General features: G+C 38.1%; 2 protein-coding genes across 5 annotated transcripts in view; both read right to left on the bottom strand.

The window, feature by feature from the left end:
- Ifit2 (interferon induced protein with tetratricopeptide repeats 2) overlaps nt 1-17,248 on the bottom strand; it is a 47,450-nt gene that overhangs the window by 16,298 nt on the left and 13,904 nt on the right. The gene's annotated exons all lie outside the window — the stretch shown is intronic.
- Ifit3 (interferon induced protein with tetratricopeptide repeats 3) overlaps nt 1-17,248 on the bottom strand; it is a 72,701-nt gene that overhangs the window by 41,590 nt on the left and 13,863 nt on the right. The gene's annotated exons all lie outside the window — the stretch shown is intronic.

Below are 17,248 nucleotides of genomic sequence, written 5' to 3'. Positions count from 1 at the left end.
TATCTTTCTTCTAGTGAGGGTGTCTGGCTCCTTTGTCAAAGATGAAGTGGCTGAATGTGTCTGGAGTTGTTTCTGCATCTTCTAATCTGTTCCACAGGTCCTCAGGTCTGTTTCTTTTCCAGTACCATGCTGTTTTTATCATGGTGGCTTTGTAGTATAGTTTCAAGTTGGGGGTTGTGATACCCCTCTGCCATGTCTGTGTTGCCTAGAATTGCTTTGGGTATTTGAGGTCTCTCCTTCTTCCAAATGAATTTTTGGATTGTTTTCTTAAGGTCCATGAAGTATGCTGCTGGAATATAGTAGTTTTGGAAGTATGGCCATTTTCACTATGTTGATTCTTCCTATGCAGGAGCAAGGAGTGTCTTTCCATTTTCTGATATCCTCTTCAACCTCTCTTTTCACAGTGCTGCAGTTTTTGGAGAAGAGGTCTTTCATTTCTTTTGTTAGGTTGATTCCTAGGTAAGTCAGTTTCTTGGATGTTATTGTGAAAGGAATTGTTTGTCCTATTTCTCTTTCAGTAAGTCTGTTGTTCGTGGAGAGGAAAGCAATTGATTTTTGTGTGTTGACTTTGTATTCAGCTTTCCTAGTGAATTTGGTTATTAAGTCCAGAAGACTTTTGGTGGAGTTCTTGGGGTCTTCTATATAGAATATCATGTCATCTGCAAATAATGACAATTTGACTTCTTCATTTCCTATCTTTATTCCTTTTATTTCTTTCCCTTGTCTAATTGCTGTGGCTAATTTTTCCAAGACTATATTGAACATGAGTGGTGATAGTGGACATCCTTGTCTTGTTCCTGAGTTTAGTGTGAAGGATTTCAGGTTTGACCATTTAGTATGATATTGGCTGTTGGTTTTTCATAGATGGTTTTTATCAGATTGAGGTAGACACTGTCTATTCCAATTTTTTTGTAGGGTTTTTATCATAAATGTATGTTGGATTTTGTGAAATGCTTTTTCTCCATCTATTGAGATGATCATATGGTTGTTGTCCTTGACTCTATTGGTATAGTGTATTACATTTATTGATTTGCATATGTTGAACCATCCCTGTATCCCTGGGGTGAATCCAACTTGTTCAGGGTGTATGATCTTCTGGATGATCTTCTGCATTCTATTTGGCAGTCTTATTAAGTATTTCTGCATCTATGTTAATTAGTGAGATTGGCTTATAGTTCTCTTTTTCGGTTGGGTCTTTCTCTGCTTTGGGGATCAAGGTGATGCTTGCTTCCAGGAAGGAATTCAGTAGTATTGGTTCCCTTTCAATTTCATTGAAGAGTTTAAACAGTAGTGGAAGTAGTTCCTCTCTAAATGTCTTGTAGAATTCAGCAGTGAATCCATCAGGACCCTGGCTTTTCTTAGTTGGCAAGTTTTTAATTACGTTTTCAATTTCATTGATTGATATTGGGTCATTTTGAATTTTTAAGTCTTCTTCATTCAACTTTGGTAATTCATATGTATCTAGGAATCTGTCTGTTTCTTCTGTGTTTTCCATTTTATTGGCGTATAGGTTCTTGAAGTATGTACTGATGATCCTCTGGATTTCTGCTGGGTCCATTGTAATTTCATTCTTTTCATTCCTAACTGCATGGATTTGGGCCTTTTCTTTTTTTTCCCCCAATAACTTTATTGGTACATTTTAGGTATACAATACAGTTACATTCATCATTGGGATCTTGTACCATTACATGAGTCTCTTGGTTCTTTTTTTTTTCCCCTTCCCTTGCCCTCCTTTCACCCCCTCCACCCTTCCCTATTTGCAAAGATCTTGTTTCTATTTTTTTCCTCTTCTCATATTTTTTCCTTTCCCTTTTTTCCCTTCCCCTACCCCTCCCAGTTCCCCTGCTCTTTTAGACCTTTTCTTCCTGTTACACAATATCAGTTATACATTTTTAAAATTACAATATTAAGATCTAGGAGACATTACCACAGATTTTCCAGAATTTAAAAGGATATAGAAAGCATATTACAAAAATCTTTTTTGAAATAAATTTGACAAATTCTAAGAAGTAACTTAGAAGACAAATTAATGAAACTAACTCTGGAGGAAATAAAAATTCGAATAGCAACTATTAAAGAAAGTATATTCCTAGCTTGAAAACCTGCCTATATGACAACAGCAGGCTCATAAACATTTTAACTGATAAATTATATCAAACATTTAAAGCATAAAAAAGAAGGAACACTTCTCCCCTCATTTTAGGAAATTAACATTGTGCTAATCCTAAAACTGGATAAAGATAATAGAAGAAAAAAGTATGAACATAGATAGAAATTTGTTTAACAAAACAAACTCTTAGAAGTCAGATCTGGAAGTATGTAGAAAGTGGTTTTATTATAAGGATGGCAGTGTTGGTTCAGCACTGGAAGAACCACCCCCAAAAGTTATCATTTTAACAGAGGAAAGGAAAAAGCCATATGATCCTGTCACTAGTTGGAGAAAGAGTATTGGACTAAATTCTACAGCTTTTCATGGTAAAAGCTATCCGGAGACTAGAAGTAGAACAGAACCTTCTCAACATATCAAAGACATGTACTCCATACTTCCAACAAAAACTCCTTCTATGAATGGAGACGATACAATGGTTTCTCCCTAAAGTAGGGAACAAGGGCATATATGCCTACTGTTCATCTGTCCATTAGACTTTGAAACATAGGTCTAAAGCAAAATAGTCTGGCAATAAAATGACACAACTAGGATAGGATTGGCAGGGCAGAAGCAAAATCTTTATATGTAGATGAAATGATCATCTACAGAGAAAATACTGAGAAATCTCTAGGAGCCCCTAGAACTTGTACTTGAATTTAGCAGGATTAGAAAACACAAGGTATATATAAAAATTCAGGTCTGTGTATACTTGCTATAAATGAAGAACTGGATATTGAAATTTAAAAGTTATGTAGGAGTACAAAGGACCCAGAAAAGCCAAAAACAAAAACAAAAACAAAAACAGTGTTGTAAGATATTTAGTACCTAATTTTAAGACTTCTTCTGAAGCTACAGTAATCAAGGCAATGTTGGTGTAAGGAAAGACATATAGATCATTTGAATAAAACAGAGAATCTAGAAATAGAACCACACATATATGGTCCACTGAGTTTTGAAAGATTATTTAACATTAGCATTTTATAGAATATAAACTGGATTCAAGAGCTGAGGAAGAGATAGTGTCTTCAGCAAATGGCAATAGAACACCTGGTATCTGTATATAAAAAGTTAACCTTAACCCTTTTTTTCCATACATGAAAATAACTTGAAGGGATCTAAGAACCCAAATAAGAAAGCCTAAAAATATAAAACTTTAAGAAGAAATTATAAGGGAAAATATTTATGAATTCAGGATAGCCAAGAACTACCTAGGATACAAAAAACATGATGTATAAAAGAAAAAAAATTGATAAATGAGATTCCATCAAAATTTAGAACTTTAAATGACATCATTAAAATGAAAAGTAGTCCTTAAACAGACCACATTTATAATGCATATAACCTATGAGCAGAATATATAAAGAATTCTTAGAGCTCATTAATAGACAACCCAATTAAAATGTAGACATAAGATGATAAATAGCCAGTATAGCACAAGGAAAGGTGTGCAACTCTAGAATCAGAAAAATACTAATCAGTACAATAACAAGATTGAATTATACACTCATTAGGGAGATGAAGTTAAAAGTTTTAAAAGCCTTGTCATGACTTTTTCTTTTTGTTGGATTCTCCCCCTTTGTGTTTAATTTGTCATGCCCAATGGATTCATTCTGCTGGGTTTCCTGGGGTTGTGATCCTCATTGTCTTTTCCTAGGGTATTGTCTAAAATTTTTTGGAGTGACAGTTTGATATTCATGAAGTTCCTGAGGTGCTCTTTATCATGAAAGTATCTTATTTCTCCATCAATTTTGAAAGATAATTTTGCAGGGTACATTAATCTGGGTTGGAGGCTGTTTTCCTTTAGGGCTTGAAATACATCACTCCAAGCTCTTCTTGCCTTGAGGGTTTGCCTTGAGAAGTCTGCTGTGATTCTGATGGGCTTTCCTTTGTATGTGATTTGTTTCTTTTCTCTCACTGCTTGTAGAATTTTATTCTTCTGCTGGATTTCTGGAATCCTAACTATTATATGCCTATGTGTAGATTTTTTTTGATTAAGGCTAGCTGGAGTCCTATATGCCTCACTTATCTGTATGTTAAGTTCTTTTCCTCCACTTGGGAAGTTTTCTGCCATCACTTCTGTGAACAGTTTTTTTATGTCATCTGCACTCTCTCCTCTTTCTTCATTGACTCCAGTCAGTCTTATGTTATTCTTCTTTTTATCGTCTAGCAGCCACTGGATTGATTTCTCGTGTTCCCTTACAATTTTAAAGTAATTTTTCTTTTCCTCCTCACTAATTGCAATCTTATCTTCTATATGTGAAATTCTATCCTCACATTGGTTCATTCTGCTGCACAGACTTTTGATGGAGTTTTTAGTCTCTTGGAAATCTGTTTGTATCTGTTTTATGGATTCCATTTGTTTCTTATGTTGGGATTCCATCATGTTCCTCAGATCCTCTATTTTTTTATCTGTGTCCTCTCTAGATTTATTAATCATGTCTTGCACCATGAGCAAAATCTTTGCTGTTATCTGAGTAATTATTTCTGATTTCATTTTTCCCAGATCCTCTTTTGTTGCCAGTTCAGAGAGTGCAAGTGGTTGAGTATCAGAGTGTTCTATCTTGTTTCCCTTTGGGGTTGCTGTAGGTGATCTGGAAGTCTGTTTTTGAGGCTTGTTTATGTGTCTTTTCATTTCCATGGCGGGGGGTGTGCTTCTGGCACCCACGTGGCTCACCTTCTCTGCCCTAGGAGCCTGGGATGGAGGCGGGGACCTTCCTTCCGGGTGCTGGGACCAGCCTACCTTCTTGGTCCTAGGAGCCTTGGATGGCAGTGGGGGAGCTTCCTTCTGGGTGCTGGGACCAGCTGACCTTCATGCCGATTTGGGCCTTTTCTTTCCTTTTGCTGGTAAGGTTGGCTAAGGTTTTGTCAATTTTGTTGATTCTTTTGAAGAACCAATTCTTGGCTGCATTGATTTTTTTTTGTATCATTCTCTTAGTCTCCATTGCATTAATTTCTGCTCTGATCTTTGAAATTTCCTCCCTTGTATGAACTTTTGGTTTGTCCAGCTCTTCTTTTATTAGAAGCTTGGGGTTCAGCATCAGGTTAATTTGGCTCACTCTGTTTTCTTAATATGAGTATTCACTGCTATGAATTTCCCTTGTAAGACTGCTTCCATTGTGTCCCATAGATTCTGATATGTTGTATTGTCATTTAATTGAAGGAACTGTCTGATTTCTTCTTTAATTTGCTGTATGACCCATTGTTTATTCAGAAGTGTGTTGTTCAATTTCCATGTGTTTATGAAATTCTTCCAGCTTCTTTTGCTATTGATCTCCAATTTCTTCACACTATGGTCTGATAATATACAGGGGATAACTTCAATTCCTTTGCACTTACTTAAACATGTGAGAATCTGGTCTATTTTGGAGAACAACCCATGTGGACCTGAAAAGAATGTATATTCTGATTTTGTGGGGTGGAACACTCTGTAAACATCTGTTAAGTTCATTTGTTCAAGAGTTTGATTGTGTTCTAGTATTTCATTGCTTATTTTGATCTATCTATTTGTGACAGTGGGGTATTTTGGTCCCCCACTACTATTGTATTAGTGCTTATTTGATTTTTCATGTTCATTAGTATTTGTTTTATATAGTTGGGCACACTAGTGTTTGGTGCGTATATGTTTATGATTGTCAACTCTTCCTCTTGGATTGTTCCCTATACAAGGATGTAGCATCCTTCTTTGTCTCTCTTAATCAGTATTCATTTGAAATCCATTTGATCTGCAACAAAGATAGCTACTCCTGCTGTTTTTGGGGTTCCTGTCGCATGGAGTATTGTTTTCTATCCTTTAACTTTCAGTCTATGAATTTCTTTTTGAGTTAAGTGTGTTTCTTGTATGGAGCATATTGTTGATCTTGCTTCTTGAACCATTCTGCCAGTCTATTTCTTTTGATTGGTGAATTGAGACCATTAACTTTGATGGTTAGAATTGATATGTATTGACTTATCATTGTTACGATTTTTTCTTTTTGTTGGATTCTCCCCTGTTGCATTTAATTTTTTGTCATGCCCAATGGATTCATTCTCCTGGGCTTCCTGGGGTTGTGTTCCTCATTGTATTTTCCTAAAATATTGGTGGAAAATTTTTGGAGTGCTGGTTTGATATTCATGAAGTTCCGCAGGTGTTCTTTGTTATGAAAATATTTTATTTTTCCATCAATTTTAAAAGATAGTTTTGCAGGGTACATCAAACTGGATTGGTGGCTATTTTCCTTTAGGGCTTGAAATATGTCACTCCAAGCTTTTCTTGCCTTGAGGGTTTGCATTGAGAATTCTGCTGTGATTCTGATGGAGTTTCCTTTGTATGTGATTTGTTTCTTTTCTCTAACTGCTTGGAGAATTTTGTTTTTCTGTTGGGGTTCTGGAATCTTCACTTTTATACGCCTATGTGCAGCTTTTTATGATCAAGGCTAGTTGGAGTCCTATATACCTCATTTTTCTGTATGTCAAGTTCTCTTCCCCTACTTGGGAAGTTTTCTGTCTTCACTTCTGTGAACAGTTTTTTAGGTCATCTGCACTCCCTTCTGTTTTATCATTGACTCTGATTAGTCTTATGTTATTCTTTTTTGCATCATCTAGCAGCTGCTGGGTTGATTTCTTGTGGTCCCTTACTATTTTAAAGAAATTTTTCTTTTCCTCATCACTAATTGCAAACTTATCTTCTATATCTGAAATTCTGTCCTCACATTGGTTCATTCTGCTGTGTAAGCTTTCAGTAGAGTTTTTAATCTTCTGGAAATCTGTTTGTATCTGTTTTATGGATTCTATTTGTTTCTTATGTTGGGATTCCCTCATGTTCTTCAGCCCCTCTATTTTTTTTTACTGAGTCCTCTCTAGATTTATCAATCATGTCTTGCACTATGGGCTCAATCTCTGATGATATCTGAGAAATTATTTCTGATTTCATTTTTTCCAGGTCCTCTTTCATTGCCATTTCAGGGAGTCCAGGTGTTTGAGTATCAGATTGTTCCATCTTGTTTCACTTTGGGGTTGCTTTAGGCGATTTGGAAGTCAGGTTTTGAGACTTGTTTATGTGTCTTCTCATTTCCTGGGAGGAGGGGGGATGTGTGTTGCTGGCACCCACTTGGCTCACCTCCTCTGCACTTGGGGCAGTGGTATGATGGCCCAGAAGGTTCACCTCTTCTGGGGTGGGGGCAGCTCTGCTCCTCTGTGCTTGGGGACATGGTACATTGGTCTGGAATGTTCACCTCCTCTGTCAGGCTGGTTTCTTGATGTGGGGAAAGGAGACCAGTTGGGAGAGCTTTGGTCTTTCTGGTTAAGAACCCAACAGGAAGAGAATGTTCTGGGGGAAGCATGTGCAAAGAAGTTTAAGGTGAAGGAAATTTTACTTGGGGTGGGGATCAGGAATGTAGTGCTAAAAATGCATTTGACACCCATATGAGATGTAGTTGTTCATCAGATGAATAAGAGAAATCTCAGAGAGTTTACACAGCATGCCAAAGAGGGCTTGGACTGAAGCAGAATCTGAATAAAGTTTAGTTAAAGGAGAGAATTTTTTTCTTTTGGTACCAGGGATTGAACTCAGGACCTCGTGCTTGCCAGGCAGGCCCTGTGCCTTTGAGCTAAATCCCTGGACCAAAGGAGAGAATCTTGGTCAAGCGTTACAATGAATAATTAACAACTATGTATTTCCTTTTATTATAAAGAGCCACACTGTTCTTTTTCCCCCCAGTACTGATTATTTGAACGCAGGGCCTCAAGCATGCTAGCTGTACCATTGAGTTACATCCCTAACCATTTTATTTTTATTTTGAGACAGAGGCTTGCTAAGTTGACCAGGCTGGTCTTCAATTCAAGATCCTCATGACTTGGACTTCCAAATAGTTGGAAGCATATGTCACCATGCCTGGGTCTGCTCTGGTTTTTAAACAAGGCTAATTTATGATTCGTTAGTTTCTAGATGGTGAAAAAATCCCCCAAATCCAACCTGTAAGAAATATAGGTTAGGCCCCAAAGCAGCAGAAACCAGTAGAACCACCATGAGATGTCTTAGCTATTTAGGATGAGTGTATGCAGCTGGCTCCACCTGAGAAATGGAAAAACTCTAGTGGCTAATCTCAAAATTGGAAGCAAGGGTTCTCTTCTAGAAGGAGAAAATACCACACCAAGTGGAAACTTCTATAAGCAGTGCAGTAATTGCCCTCATATTCCTGGAGGATGTGTTCCAAGACCCTCCCAATGGATGCATGAAACCTTGGATAGTACAGAACTCTAGACATACTGTGTTTTCCCTATGCATACACACCTGTGATAAACTTTTACCTTGTCATTTTAAAAGAAGCACTGTGTGGCTTCTCTTTGGTATAAAGTAGTACCTTGGTTCACAAACTTAATTCTTTCCATGATTCTGATTGCAAACTGAATTGAATGAGAACCAAGTTAAATTTCCCCATAAAGACAACATTGCACCTAACTGTTGAATTTGATTTGGTTCTCATCCAATTTGGTTTACAACCAGAATTGTGGAATGAATTAAGTTCATGAACCGAGGTACTACTGTATTTGAATTGCCAGCATCACTACTCTCATACTTTGGGATCATTAATAAGCAAACAAGTACTGTGAAGCCATGCCAATAGACCTGACAGCCGAGAACTCTCCTCCAACTTCAAGACTTCTCGGGGCGTCCTTCACACTCCCATTCATCTGCCAATTCATTCTCCCTCTTTTTCTAGAGAACAGTCTCTTTTGATGGAAGCAGTGGCAGATTAAACACTCAATAAACTAAGAAGGGAGAGGAGGATATGCCATAGAAAAGGGCACAAACAACAGTGCAAAGCCAGGTTTCAGATCATCTTTAAAGCACTGGACCCTCAAGTGGACACATCACACCAAATGAAAAGTCATGATCAGTATGGATTAAAATGCTTCTCATCTCCATCTTTGTTAGCCATTCTACATTTATTTTATTTTTTCTCTCCATTTATTAATGTAGCAAAAAATGGCACATATTTTCTGGGGCAAATTATCTCCTTAATGCTAATCTTAATCTAATTAATGCTTAATCTTTCACACAAATCATTTTCTCAAATGTATTTTATACAAGCTGCTGTAAAGCCATAAGCAATTGTTGACAAAAATCTCTTCCAGTTTGTGTATTTCCATTATGTATATATGAAAAAATATTATATATATATACATTTTTTTTGGTACCAGGGATTGAACTTGGGACCTTGCACTTGTGAAGCAGGCAGCAGAACCACTGAGGTAAATCCTTGGCCCCCAAATACTATATTTTATATAGAACATAATTATGTATCCTTTTAATTTTATATAACCTACAAAAGTAATCTTATTCTATATTGAGTTATGTAATATAAAAATTTGTATAGTGCAGGAGCCAGCCTGCAAACTGATCTAGGGGATACACATGAGGAATAAAGAGACAAAGACAAATTTCTAAGCAAGGGGGACCAGGGGACTCCTGTCTCAAGATGACATGAGCACAGGGAGTCTGGAAAGCTCTGTTTTTGTTAGTAGAACAAGGCAATGTAGCAAACACGCTATTCAAGAAACGAAGAGCTATAGATGATTAACAAGGAACATAACAACCCCATACCCAGAAATGTAATTTTCTTTGTTTAACCCTCAGCTGATAGTTTCCTGCCCAAGGGTGTTTTGGGCATCAGCAACCCTGAGTGCAAACAAGGGAGGGGGCAGCCTTCCACTCCCTCTCCTGTCCCCAAGGCCTCCTCGGTATCTGCAGCTGATCATATAGCCCACTCTCCCACAGTATGAGTATAAAATTATGACATTTAAATATAATTTACATACAAAATGTAAATATTTATAGCAATATGCATACATGTATTATAAATTATACATTTTTCTATAATATGTAAAAGCAATATAATTGTTATATAATATGCTAGTATATAATATACAAGATATATCTGTATATATATTTCATGTGCTTCCATTATTACTGTTTGAACCTTAGACTTTACATTTTTCACAATTCAGTTATATTTTCTGAGATCTATTGCTCTTGCAAAGCATAAAAGAATGATTTGGAGCTTATCCTTGTAGTTATGCATTTTTAATTAATATTTCAAACTAATAAAATGTTGTCAGATCTTCCAGCTCTGAAGTAAAATAGGGTAGCTTCCTAGATGTGTGGCCTTTCTGCCTCTGGTCCTGTTCCATATATTTATTATAAGGATTAAATGAGATAAACTAAGAAAATCCCAAGTGCCCGGAAAATTGCAAGCTATTAATAAATGTAAGTGGGCTCCTCATACTTCCCTGACACAGTCAGGCAGAAAGATAGGTTTTGCGTACAGACCTTCTGGGCACGCTGGCTCTATTCTCAGCTATTCTTGCTTTCGATTTTAGCTTCGGACACAGTTCAGCTGTGGAGAGCAATAGTCTTGTACTTACTCTTCTTTTTCTTTCAACATAGATATGAGAGATGAACTGAGAAACGAAATCTGCATTGTTATTGAGCCCTGAGAAAAAGAAATTTGATAAATTACTTTAGTAAAAATTGTGCTTCTTTCTCCAGCTGTGACCCTCTGGCTGGTTTTACTAAAGCTCTTGGCCCTGAGCCTCCTTCACATCAGGTACATACTCTAATGGGAAAAAGGAAGCCGAGGGGCAGGATTACACGAGGGGTTCTCAAAGTAGCAATATGTCTTCTCTTCTCTTTCACATTTATGTGACCAGAACACTTGTAAAACAAAAACGGTGTGTGTGTGTGGGGGGGATACTCCCACCAGTACCTCAGGGAAGGTTTTAGTTTTTGTTTGCTGTTTGGTTTGAAAAAATAATCACAAAGTAAAGATACCAGAAAAATCTCGCTCGTGGGGAGCCCCTCTTTGCAGGGAAGCGGGCAGTCCAAGGCCACCACCCACTTGACTTCCCTCTTGGAGCAGCTTCTGGCCACCAGGGGGTGCTCTTCTGTCCTGTGCTCAGGGCTCTTCCATTGCAGTTTGTCCCAGTCTCTTCAGCAACTGGGAAGGGGCTTGGTTTCACCTGTGTTCTCTGAATGCCTTCTGAACTCTCTAGCCTTGGTCTTGGTGGTCTCCAGGTTCCAGCAGGCAACCAGTGCATTGAATACGCCACCTACTGGCCTCCTTTCTTAAGTGGCTTTTGCTGTACTTTCAAGGCCATCTCCCAGCTCATTTGCTCAATGGCACCCCGACACTTGTGACCTCACTTCTTAAATGTCCTCCATGTAGCTGTTGCCTATTTCTTAGGCTCAGCAGTATTGTGGTCTCTACATCCTTGTCAAGAGGAGGAATGTACTAATTTTTGTGGCTGCTCTAATAAATCATCACAAACTTGGTAGGTCAAAATAAGAGAAATGTATTCTTTCGTGGTGCTGGAGGCTTACAGTCAGAAATCTATGTGTTGTCAAGACCACACTGTCTTTCAAGATCCCAAAAGAGATTCCATTCTTAGCTCTTCTAGCTTTTGGTGGCTCTTAGTGTTTCATGGCTTGTGGATGCATTACTTCAATCTCTTCTTTGTCTTCACATGGTCTGTTCCTTTCCTATATAAAGACACTGCCATTGGACCTAGGGCCATCCTAAATCCAAGGTGATTTCATCTCAAGGCCCTTAATTTAATGACATATAAAAATAGAAGCAATATTGAGAGTGTACTACATGGCAGGCCCTACATATTTTTAGTGTACTTCTCACAACAATCCTACAAAGTTTGTGTTAATACTCCTGTTTTACATATGTGAAAATTGAAACTCAAGGAAGTTGCACAAAGTTTTAGCATTACAAACTAACAGATTTGCCCATGTTTACAAGGCATAACCCTTACTATTACATCATTGCCAAATTGATTCATTCATCCATTCATTCCTTTCTACATTTACTGAATGCCTACTGTCTGTAACAACCATGCTAGATTCTGAAGATACAGGAAAAGAACCCATAAAAATCACTGCTTGCATGATGTAGTACTATTCTAATGAGAGAGACAGTAAGCAAATGATTAAAATGTGGTATTCTGGATTATTGTGGTGGCTAATTAATTGTCAACTTGAGAGGGGAATGCCCAGCTGAATTTAATCAGTATGGTTCTGGGTGTGGAAAACCCACTTTAAAGAGGATCGTGGTCTAAATGGTAAAAAGGAGAACAGGAGAGAAGGATTTCAGCTGAGTTCCCTTGGAAAGACTTCATCATGGCTGATTTTCCTCAGAGGAGCAGGAGCTTCCGCTGTTCTCTTTAGTTTCTAGCACCAACCCTTTCCCCTCCCAGCACAGACCCCTTGGTCTTTCATTAAGGATCCTTTGGCTTCCTGATGTGGGCTCTTATAGGACATTGCTGTGGGCTCAAGGCCTTCAGCTGGATCCTGCCTAAGTATAGTGCGTAGACAGCTCCTTTTCACTCTTCTACATTTGACCTTGTGGGTGGCCATTGTAGACCAATCTTGTAAATTTCCTGCATTAAATCTGATTTAGAGCATGTGCAGTCTTTTGAGGAATCTTACCGCAGCCCTGCAAGCTCTTATAAGCACTAATACAATTGTGATAGTGGTTTGAAAAAATATGGAGAAATATGTGTACTTTGTTGGGCATTTATTCAAACTTATCAATTGTAGTAAGACATCTTTGAGAAAACTGGGACATTTGAAGATATAATACTGTTAATTCACTTAGATTTGGTGATGACACAGTAATTGTGCTTCTAAAAAATGTACATATTATTTAAAGATTCAGAAAAGTACTTATGGATAAACTAAAGTTGCAAAGTAGTAATGGTACAAAAATTAATGTGGCATAATGCAAGACCAAAACGAATCCTTTGCTCTGTCTTATTACTTTCCAATATTTACTTCCATTAGAATGGATACCATCACAGATGAAGGAAGCATTATAATATTCTAAATGGCTGCAAAATACCCGATGGTTTTCTACAGGATAGTCCAAGCATTTCTGGCACAGTAATTCTCATAGCCTGTCAGTGATGGGGAGGGACCATAAGGATCCCCTGGGATCTGCAGCATGTAGGCAATAGTGATGCTCCATGGGCTTACACATTCTTCAAGATTAAGAACATTTTGATGCAAAAAGCTTAGGGCCAGGGATTTAGCTCAGTGGCACAGGGCCTGCCTGGCAAGTGCAAGGTCCCAAGTTTCATCCCTGGTACCAAAAAAAAAAAAGCTGACCAAGTCACTCATTTTACTTAATTCTACCTCAATAAATTGTTAATATTGAATGTCATTTAACAGTTGATCCTATCACTCTACGTTGCCTATGAGTTAAGTTCTGCCACTCAATCACACGTGTAGTCTTGTCAGTTTCATCTCCATTCTCTCTACATTGGGTTCCTCTTTTGTAGATTATTTCTACAGGATCTCTAGTAGGCAAAACTACTACCTCTTATCCTATAATTCTGCTTATTGTTCCATGTGTCCTCCCAGCCTTTTTTTACAGTTTTCAAAGACATGGGTATAATTATCATCTCGTTGGGGAATGCAATGGGTCAATCTTAAGGTAGAGGGACTGGCTGAAGAATGTGGCAGTATCAAATGGGAAAGTTCATAGAATAGATCATAAAGTCAGATATTTTAAGGTGAGTTAGTGCACATAAAGCTTGATAAAATTGACATATACACGAAGTTAGTAGCTATTTAGGGCAGAAGTAATAAATAAGAGGATAGGTCAGTAGAAAATATGTAGACTAAAGCATGGAGGGGGGAAAAAAGAAAAACACAGGAGAGAGAAAATAAAAGGAAAATTATGAGTTTTGGGGCAAGGTCAATCACATGCCTAACAAGAGACCAAGAAGTAGACCAGGTAAGATGAGAACAGAAGTACAGTGGACCCTTGACTTACAGCCTCAATTCAATCTCAAAGGCTGGTTGTAACTCAAGTTGGTCAATTGAAGCCTCGGGCTCCTATACACAGCCTTCAAAGTCTCTTTCCTGCATACAGGCAGACCTCAGTGTCCTTAGAGAGACATTGGACCAGGATTTTTTAATTAACCCCACACAGGAAAGGATGTCATAATATTCCTTCCAGAACTCCTTAAGGGTTAAATCTGTATCTGAGACCATCTGGAAGCACAAGCTGTTGGCATTCAGGTCTAACTCAAGACTGGTCATAAAGTTAAAACAAAAATTCCCCATGTTGTTTGTATGTCAGGCCATTTGTAACTTGAGGGCCCACTGTAATACTTAAGAAGACAACAGATAATTCCAATACTGATAAAAGATATCAAATCACAGATTCAAGAATCTCTACAAGCCTTAAATAGTATAACTTCAAAGATGATTATTTATCAGATTTACCAAAAGGATAATTTCCCTCTCCTGAACCTCCCAATCTATACTTTTTAAACTAGTATATTCTGTTCTATTATTGAGTCTCCTGTAATTTAATGCAATAACAAAATATATAAAGCTTCTGCTATAAGAGCAGGAAATCACATGAATCAGCCCACTTTATTCAGGCTTTTGCCTTCCTCTTAATGGCATTTTGAGAAATAGCAACCAGTTCCCCTGATTTCACTGTGTACACAGACAAAGCCTTGGCCAGAATCCTTACTGAAAAAGATAAATCTAATAATATAAGGAAAATGAGTTAATTGATAAAATATTATTGACTGTCTACTATAAATTCTGTGGGACACTGAAGTTGTATGCCACCATAACAATGATCACTGCAGCATTATTTATTTGAACACTTAATAATGAGCCCCATATTTTGGCCATAACACTGACAAGACAATTAGCCATCTGAGTGGCACATTACTTCTTGAACTGCAAAACTTGTGTCTCTGTTTAAAAATTGTATCAGATTGTTAGATTTACCTATGTCCACAAGCAACAACTTATAACTGAGTCTTTGACATTTTACCTTAATTGTATCAACTTGATTGGCTTGGGAGCCATCAGAGGATTAGTAAAGCATACTTCTGGGTATGTCTGGGTGGGTCACAAAATTATGACCTTCAGGTCTCTACCTGGTGCTTTGCCCCTTTCTCTTTGGCATTGTTCCCCTACTCTGTTTCCTGGCCACCATGAACCAAGCATTTTTTCTCTGCCACACCTTTCCACTGTGATGTTTCTGCCTTGGAGCCAACTGACCATAGACCAAATATCCTAAAACCCTGGGGCAAATTAAACTTCTCTTTTAAATTGTAAGTGTCAGACATTGTGCTTAGTGATGGGAAAGCTAATCCTGAAAATTGGTACCAGAGAAGAAGGCTCAACGCTATGATCTGACCATGTGGTTCAGAAGCCTTTAGAACTTGTTGTAGGAAGAATTTGGAAAAATTTGGAGGGGAGCTGGAGAAATCATAGGGAGCTGTAAGCAGAGATGGATGGGCAATTCTGGTCAGAGCTCTGGAGACCAGAATGCTGATAAAAATATGGACAGTAAAATCAAGAGGTTTTTATTGGGAAAAAGAACCTCACCAGCAATTGGAGTGAGGCCGTGTATATTATGCTCTGGAAAAAAAAAACCTGTCTTCCTTTTTGCCCATTTCCTGAGACTTTGTAGGAGACTGAAATTAAGGACAATAGACTAATTAATCTGGTTGAGAACATTTCAAGGCAGCCCAACTTCAGGCTATAGCATGGGTACTGCTGGCTTTCAGTCAAATTTATAGACAAAATTGGGGGCAAAAATCAGAGTAGAATAATTTGAAAAATTTAAATTTTGGCCCTAAAGGAATCACTTGTCAAATTGGGGCCAAAGTACATATGGCTGCTGAAGGGATTAGCATCATTAAAAAGAAAAGAAGGAGATGGGTGTGGTGGGATACATCTGTAATTACAGCACTCTGTGAGGTTGAGACAGGAGGACTGTACAAGTACAGCCTGGATAACTTAATGATATAGTGATACTTTGTTCAAAAATAAAAATATAAAAGGGACTGGGGATATAACATAGTGCCTTGGGTTCTGTCTCTAGAAACAAAACACAAATAAATAACCAAATACTTTGTACAGGAGCAAGAAAAAGATCTCTTTAAGCCACCTCAGAAATTAGCAAGATCTCAGTTAGTGAGACTCAAGGGTATAAAAATACTAACCTTCATCTGAGAAGAGAGTCCTTGGGACCCTTGCTTGAGAAGGGCTGTCTACAGAATTGGATCCTCAAGGTTCATTTCAGTGTTCTTAACCATTTAGCTGCTCAGCAGCCATGGTCCAAGGAGGCCTGAGTACTGCTCCCATTGACAGCAGAGCTTGGTGTTGTCCATGCTCTACTGAGTGTCAGGGAGGGTTCCAACCAGATTTCAAAGAAAGACCTGGGGGCCAGGCAAAGAGCCCTGAGAAAACAGTGTATGAATCTATAAGAGTGAATCCAGAGGTGCATTGGAAATCCCAAGAAGTCAGAGATTCCAGAAACATGGAATGTCTACTGCAGCAAGCTATAGGCTGTAAGTAGAGCCAGCCCAAGAGTGGAGTTATATAGGCTGCAACCAGTGATGCCATAGGGGTATGGCTGCCAACCCCTCTGGATCTCACATCTCACCACCATAAGCTCTGGATACTGGATATATAGGACTTAATGTTTACCCTGCTGTGTTTCTGTCTTGCTGAGGTTTATTTCTTTTCTATTGCTCTATTCCTCCCTCTTGAAATAGCAGTATTTACCCTGGGTCATTGTACATTAGGATTATATAATTTGTTTTTTATTTTTACAGGGGTTGACACTCAAGAATTTGCCTTGTATCTCAGGAGAAACTTTGACTTGGAAAATGCTGCACCCATTGAGACTCTGAGGAAGACATTATTCCATTCTTGTTTATATACAGGATACTTGTAATATGTTAGGTGGAACTCTTAACTTTTCCTTGTATTTATTTGAAGATTACGTGTTGATTTAAAGAGATGTGTTTGAATGTCAAATTAAGAAGGTGAGATGTGAAGATTGACCTTAATTGTGCCAACTTGATAGGCTTGGGACTCATCCAGGGAAATAGTAAAGTACATTTCTGGGTATGTCTGGCAGAGTCATGAAGGTGTGGCCTTGGGGCTCTATACATGATGCCTCACCTCTTTCTCTCTGACACTGTTCCTCTGCTCTTTCCTGACTACCATGAACTAAGCGTCTTTGCTCTGCCATACTCTTCTGATACGATGTTTCTGTTTTGGAGCCAGCTGAT

The sequence above is a fragment of the Heterocephalus glaber genome, unplaced genomic scaffold (assembly GCF_053883595.1).
Source record: "Heterocephalus glaber isolate CG9 unplaced genomic scaffold, H.glaber_assembly_v1.0 deba00001497, whole genome shotgun sequence".
In the NCBI taxonomy this organism is placed as follows: Eukaryota; Metazoa; Chordata; class Mammalia; order Rodentia; family Bathyergidae; genus Heterocephalus; species Heterocephalus glaber.
Note: the sequence above shows the minus strand (reverse complement) of the source record. Positions and strands in the feature narration are given on the sequence as shown.